Source organism: Hevea brasiliensis, chromosome 10 (assembly GCF_030052815.1).
Source record: "Hevea brasiliensis isolate MT/VB/25A 57/8 chromosome 10, ASM3005281v1, whole genome shotgun sequence".
In the NCBI taxonomy this organism is placed as follows: domain Eukaryota; kingdom Viridiplantae; phylum Streptophyta; class Magnoliopsida; order Malpighiales; family Euphorbiaceae; genus Hevea; species Hevea brasiliensis.
This window is the reverse complement of record NC_079502.1, coordinates 90990479-90997705: the sequence shown is the minus strand read 5'-3', so window position 1 is coordinate 90997705 and position 7227 is coordinate 90990479.

Here is a 7227-nt window from a genome sequence, read left to right as displayed (position 1 = left end):
TATTTTAACCAACTGACTTAAACATAAAAACATACTAAAAACACTAAATGTGATGGGAATAAAATTAATAAATTATGCACTTATCAAATTCCCCCACACTTATTCCATGCTTGTCCTCAAGCATGACTTAAACTCTCAATCAACTCCACTTAGAAGTTCCTTAACTTCACCCTATCACAACATTCTCTAATAAAAGATTAAAAATTTGAAAGAAGAGGCAAGTAAGGTAATGACCATCACAACAAATTCCATCAACACCATACCAATATATCAACAATTTTCCAACACAAAATAAAAGGCTTGAAATCAATTAAGCTCACACAATTAAAGTTCCATAAAATTTTAAGTCAATACACATCAAAACACAAGGCTAATTTATCAAGGCACAACAATTATAGCTCTTTGCAAATCTTAGAGGAGATAGAAATGCCCTTTTTTTATTTTATCTTATTTGAAATTGGTGCTTCTCTCTTGTCACAGTTATCACTTTTTTTTTTTTTTATTTCAACCGTCACCTTCAGAAAAGTACCTTGCTCATATCCTAGCTAGCTTTTGGCCTGAGAATCGACATGGGGTTCATGAAGACCCCTGGTTCATTTGCTTAACTAAAATAGCGGAGCAATTTTCAAGTTCAACTTTTTATTTCCCCCAATTTATGCATCTACATATTATAAAGTGCCCTGATAGATTAAACAAAGTTTTGAAATATGCATGACACTAGTTTAAAGCACACATAACTAATCATTTCACCATTAAATCAAGCCTAAATAATTTATGCAGGACAAAAAATTTCTCTATGGTATGGAGAAGAGGGAAAATCCATCATTAAAGTTACTATTACCTTACCTAAAATCTCAAATATTCAATCTAAAATAGAAAAATCATTTCAAGGACAAAACACTTCTCTCCGAGAGTTAATAAAGAATCATGAATCAAACTTATGAGAACAAATTTAATTTTTATTTTTATTTTTATTTTTATTATTATTTTTTATTTTTTATTTTTTTAATAATTAAAAAGAAATTGCAGCAACAAATTTCTCCTCCTCCACACTTAAAACTTACATTGTCCCTAATGTAAAGCCCAAATGCAAAAGAAAAGAAGAAAAAAAATGCTAGAAAATAAAATAAAAATAAGGGAAAGAAAACAAATCTGATTGTGGCTAATAAGCCACCCATGGGTTGCCTCCCAAGAAGCGTTTTTGTTTATCGTCGTTAGCTCGACATGGCAAAGCTCCTTAATCCACATAAATTGGGTTACTCAATTTGAGCTCCTCCACTGTATGCTCCTGAAACCCTCGTAAAATGGCTTGAATCTATGACCGTTGACCTTGAACACCTTATTAGTTCCTAAACTTTGAATTTCAACTGCACCATAAGGAAACACATTAGTAACAACAAAGGGTCCAATCCAACGAGAACGCAACTTACCAGGCATCAGCTTCAATCTGGAATTATACAATAAAACTTTTTATCCAACCACAAACTGCTTCCTTAGAATTAGTTTGTCATGGAATGCCTTGGTATTTTCTTTATAGATCTTAGAGTTCTCATAAGCCTCAAGTCAAATTTCCTCTAATTCCTGCAATTGTAATTTTCTTTCCACACTAGCAGTATCCAAATCCAAATTACAATGTCTAACAGCCCAATAAGCCTTATGTTCTAACTCAACAGGAAGGTGACACAACTTACCAAATACCAATCTGTAGGGGGACATACCTATGGGTGTCTTATAAGCAGTCCTGTAAGCCCACAAAGCATCATCAAGTCTAAGGCTCCAATCTTTTCTATTTGGCTTCACTATTTTTTCCAAAATAGACTTGATCTCTCTGTTGGACACCTCTGCTTGTCCACTTGTTTGAGGGTGATAAGCTGTAGATATTCTATGGAAAACACCATATCTCCTCAATAATGCCTCAACAGTTCTATTACAAAAATGTGTGCCCCGGTCACTGATTAAAGCTCTAGGAACTCCAAACCTGCTAAAAATGTTTGACTTGATAAAACCTACAACAGCTTTAGAATCATCAGTCCTAGTGGCTTTGGCTTCCACCCATTTCGAAACATAATCAACAGCAAGTAATATATAAACAAAGCCAAAAGAAGAAGGAAATGGACCCATAAAATCAATACCCCACACATCAAAAATCTCACAAACAAATATTGGATTCTGAATCATCTCTTCTTAAAGGTTAAACTTCCTATTCTTTGACATTATTCATAATTTTTGCAAATTAAATATGAATCATGAAATATAATGGGCCAGTAAAAACCACAATCTAATATTTTTTGACCTGTTCTCTTAGGTCCAAAATGACCTCCACATGCATAGGCATGACAAAAAGCAAGAATAGATTGAATCTCATTATCAGGAACACATCTCCTAATAATTTGATGTAAACAAAATTTCCACAAATATGGGTCATCCCACACATAATACTTAGCCTCACTTTTCAATTTCTCTTTCTTAGCTCTACTCAAATCAAAAGGCACAACCTTAGTAACCAAATAATTCATCAAATCAGCAAACCAAGGGATCATACATTGCAATTTAAATAACTGTTCATCAGGAAAAAATTCCTGCAAAGGAAGTGGATCTTCTTGTGTCACTAACTTGCTCAAATGATCTGCTACTAGGTTCTCAGCTCCTTTCTTACCCTTGATTTGAAGATCAAATTCTTGCAGTAGAAGGATCCATCTAATCAACCTTAGTTTTGCTTCTTTCTTTGCTAAGAGGTACTTCAACGCTGCATGATCAGAGAAGATAATTATTTTAGAACCAAGCAAATATGACCGAAATTTATGTAAAGCAAAAACTATAGCCAAAAAATCTTTTTCGGTCGTAGAATAATTGCGCTGAGCTGAATTGAGTGTTCTGGATGCATGATAAATCACATGAAAGAGCTTCCCAACACGCTGCCCTAAAACTACTCCCACTGCATAATTACTCGCGTCACACATAATTTCAAACGGTATTGTCCAATCAGGAGCCTGGATAATAGGGGGAGATGTCAATGCAGATTTTAATTTATCAAAAGCTTCCTTGCACTCTTCACTGAACTCTAAAGAAACATATTTTTGCAAGAGTCTAGACAAAGGCAATGCTATCTTAGAGAAATCCTTAATGAACCTGCGATAGAAACCTGCATAACCAAGAAAAGAGCGTACTTCCCTCATAGTTGTGGGGTAAGGTAAGTTCACAATTAAATCAATTTTAGACTTATCCACCTCAATACCCCTATTAGAGACAACATGACCCAAAACAATCCCCTGTTCCACCATAAAATGACACTTCTCAAAATTTAAAATAAGATTTTTCTCAATGCATCTCTCAAGAACAGAATTTAAATGATGTAAACATGCATCAAATGAATCACCATACACAGTAAAATCATCCATGAATACCTCAATGCAAGTATCAATGTAATATGAAAATATGCTCATCATGCATCTCTGAAATGTGGCAGGTGCATTACAAAGCCCGAAGGGCATCCTTCTAAAAGCAAAAGTTCCAAAAGGGCAAGTGAAGGTAGTCTTCTCTTGATCCTCCGGTGCAATCACAATTTGATTATATCCAGAAAAGCCATCAAGAAAGCAGAAATAAGACTTACCTAGTAACCGCTTAAGCATCTGATCAATGAATGGTAGTGGGAATTGGTCCTTCCTTGTTGTTGAATTCAGCTTGCAGTAGTCTATGCACATTCGCCATCCACTCTGAATCCTTGTTGGAACAAGTTCATTATCTTGATTTGCTACCACAGTGACTCCTGATTTTTTTTGCACTACTTGGACTGGACTTACCCATTTGCTGTTTGAAATTGGGTAAATAACTCCTGCATCCAGTAGCTTTAAAATCTCCTTCTTCACAACCTCCATCATCTGTGGGTTCAATCTCCTTTGAGCTTCTCTACTTCGTTTAGCCTCATCCTCCAGTAAAATCCTGTGCATGCACACTAATGGACTTATACCTTTGATGTCAGCTATTGTCCATCCAATTGCTTCATTGTGTACTCTCAGAACCCTGATCAATCTGTCTTCTTCAATCTTTGCTAAATTACTTGAGATGATAACTAGAAGTGTCTCATTGTCTCCCAAGTAAACATACTTCAAATGCTCAGGTAAAGGCTTGAGTTCAAGAACTGGTGCCTGCACCACAGAAGGTAATAATTTTGTGTGAGATACAAGTAAATCGATCTTTGGTACTCCATACCTTTTTTGAACAGGAGGTAATGACTGCAATGCCATTACTGCCTCTTGAACCTCTACGCTTAATGGTTGATTTGTACTGATTTCTTGAATTCCTTGACTAATCACCACTTCTAACTCATCCTCCATGCTTAACTTAAAGACATCCTACACAATTGTATCAACGACATCAATAGAAAAGACAGAATGATCATTAGCAGGATACTTCATGGCATCAAAAATATTAAATTTGACAGTCTCTCCATCAAACTCCATAGTTAAGGTACCATCATCCATATCAATTTTTATCTTGGCAATTTTTAGAAAAGGTCTTCTAAACAAAATCAAATCTGACTTTGATGTGGGAACACTATCCTCCATATCCAGAATGTAAAAATCTGCAAGAAAAATCAATTCTCCAACCTGCACCAACACATCCTCAACCACTCCCAATGGGTAAGCATTAGAATGATCAGCTAACTGAATAATGACACTGGTTTCTTTCAAAGAACCCAAATTTAAAGTTTAAAAAACTGAATTCGACATAACATTAATAGATGCTCCTAAATCTACCATTGCACATTCAAATTTAGAATCACCTATTCTGCAGGGAATAGAAAACAAACCTGGATCCTTACACTTAGGGGGTAATTTTTGCTGAATTAATGTTGACACATTTTCCCCCACACTGATCTTCTCATTATTCCTCAACTTGCGCTTTGTAGTGCATAGTTCCTTAAGGAATTTAGCATACTTGGGAACTTGTTTGATTGCATCAAGTAAAGGTATATTTACCTCCACCTTTCTGAAAGTCTCCAAAATTTCTTTCTCTTGTTCTTCTTTCTTATTTTTAGCCAACCTGCATGGGAATGGAGGAAGAACAGAATTATTAACCTTATTCAAGTTAGGTTCAGTATTTACCTCAATTTCAAGAACTTCAGACTCTTTTGCTCCTTGCTGCTTCTTTTTCATTGACTCATGTGGAATCTGATTATCAACTTCTTTTCCACTCCGCAATAGTATAGCACTCGCTTTTTCTCTGGGGTTCATGACTGTTTGTGACAGAAGCTTTCCAGAACCTTGAGCTTCAAGCTTGTTTACAGAGGAAGCTAACTGACCAATCTGCCTCTCTATGTTTTGAATGCTATTTCTGATCTCCTGTTGAAACTATTGGGTATTGCTAGCCAAAGCCTTAACAATTTCATTAAGTGACATACCCTGATTTGAGGGAGGCAGAGGTGGAGGTGGAGTGGTTGATTCACTTGTGGTCTGTGCTGATGGTATCGGTTTTGCACCGATTGATTCCCATAACTCAGATTAGGATGATCTTGCCATCCTAGATTATAAGTATTCGAATAGGGATCATACCTGCGTTGTGGCTATCCATAATGTCCTACTGCATTAGCATGTTGCATTGATTCATTCTCTTGTAACGCAGGACACATATCAGTAGCATGACCCAAACTCGAACAAATTCCACATGCCTTAACAGGTTGCATGTTCTCTACAGCCAACTGCCTCACCAAAAAAGTTAAATCAGAAATTTGTTTCTCAAGGTTAGATGTACTTACCTCATTAACCTTCATAGGTGTGTGATCCATTCTCATTCCAAACTGTTGAGAATTTGCTGCCATGTTAGCAATTAGCCTCCTTGCCTCTTCTGGTGTCTTGTCAACCAAAGCTCCTCCACTAGCAGCATCTATCATACTGCGGTCCATTGGTAGAAGTCCCTCATAGAAATACTGAATCAAAAGCTGCTCACTTATTTGATGATGGGGACAGCTTACACACAGCTTCTTAAATCTCTTCCAATACTCATACAAGCTCTCTCCATTGTACTGCCGGATGCCACAAATTTCTTTTCCTATGTTGGCATCACTGGAAGCAGGAAAATACTTCTCTAGAAATATCTGCTTCATCCCATTCCATGAGTTGACAGATCCAGAAGGAAGGTAATACAACCAATCCTTAGTTGTGCCCTCCAGTGAGAAGGGAAAAGCTCGAAGCTTGATCTGATCCTCTGAAACTCCTTGAGGTTTCATGCTGGAACACACAACATGAAATTCCTTTAGATGCTTATGTGGATCCTCACCTGTAAGACCATGAAACTTAGGCAACAAATGGATTAGTCCTGATTTCAATTCAAAAGCAACATTTAAAGCAGGGTATTGGATACACAAAGGCTGTTGGTTTAGATCAGGAGCAGCCAACTCTTTCAAAGTCCTAGCAGCAGCCATGGTCTCGTTTTCGAAACTTGACTCTGAATCCGAATCCGAACTTAGCTCCTTTGGAGATTGGACTCCTTCAGATGTACTTGGAATCTGCCTAGCTTGCTTAGCCAATTTTCTTAACCGTTTAGCTGTTTTTTTCTACTTCTGGTTCAAAGATCAACTCACTAGATTGAGAAATTCTTGTCATAAATAAAAAAAATCAAAGTAAAAACAGAAAAATGCCTTAAAACACTAGAAAACAATCGAATTTGGCCCCAAGAGGGTGGGGCCAAAAAATCCTATGGATTAATTGGTCTTGATCAGAGCATCGTTTCCTTCAAAATAGGTATGGGCCGCCCTCCAAATTCAACCAAAATCCTTAATGAACAGTAACACCGTAATTATTATATATTTTTTTTCTTTTTTCTTTTCCAAAAACCTGAAAATAGCAACAACTCACAAACAAAAATTAATAATAGAATATCTAACACCAAAAACACGAAATCAAATAAACTTCAGTCCCCGGCAACGGCTCCAAAATTCTTGATAGGTGTCGAATCCACCAGAAATTAAATTAACTGAAATTACCAGTTGTGAAATATTTTCTGCAAAGCGGTAAGTCCAGGTTGAACCCTAGAGACTAAATTATTAAATTTCATGCACTTGTGTAATGGAAAAAGAAACAAAGGTTGGGGAGGGGAGGGGAGACTGTAATTCGCAATCCAAAGAAGAAATAAAAAATTAAGATATAAAATTAAATAAGAAATTCTCAAATTAAACAAACTTCAGTCCAAGGTAATTCTCATTCTAATGCATTGATTCGATCATAGACA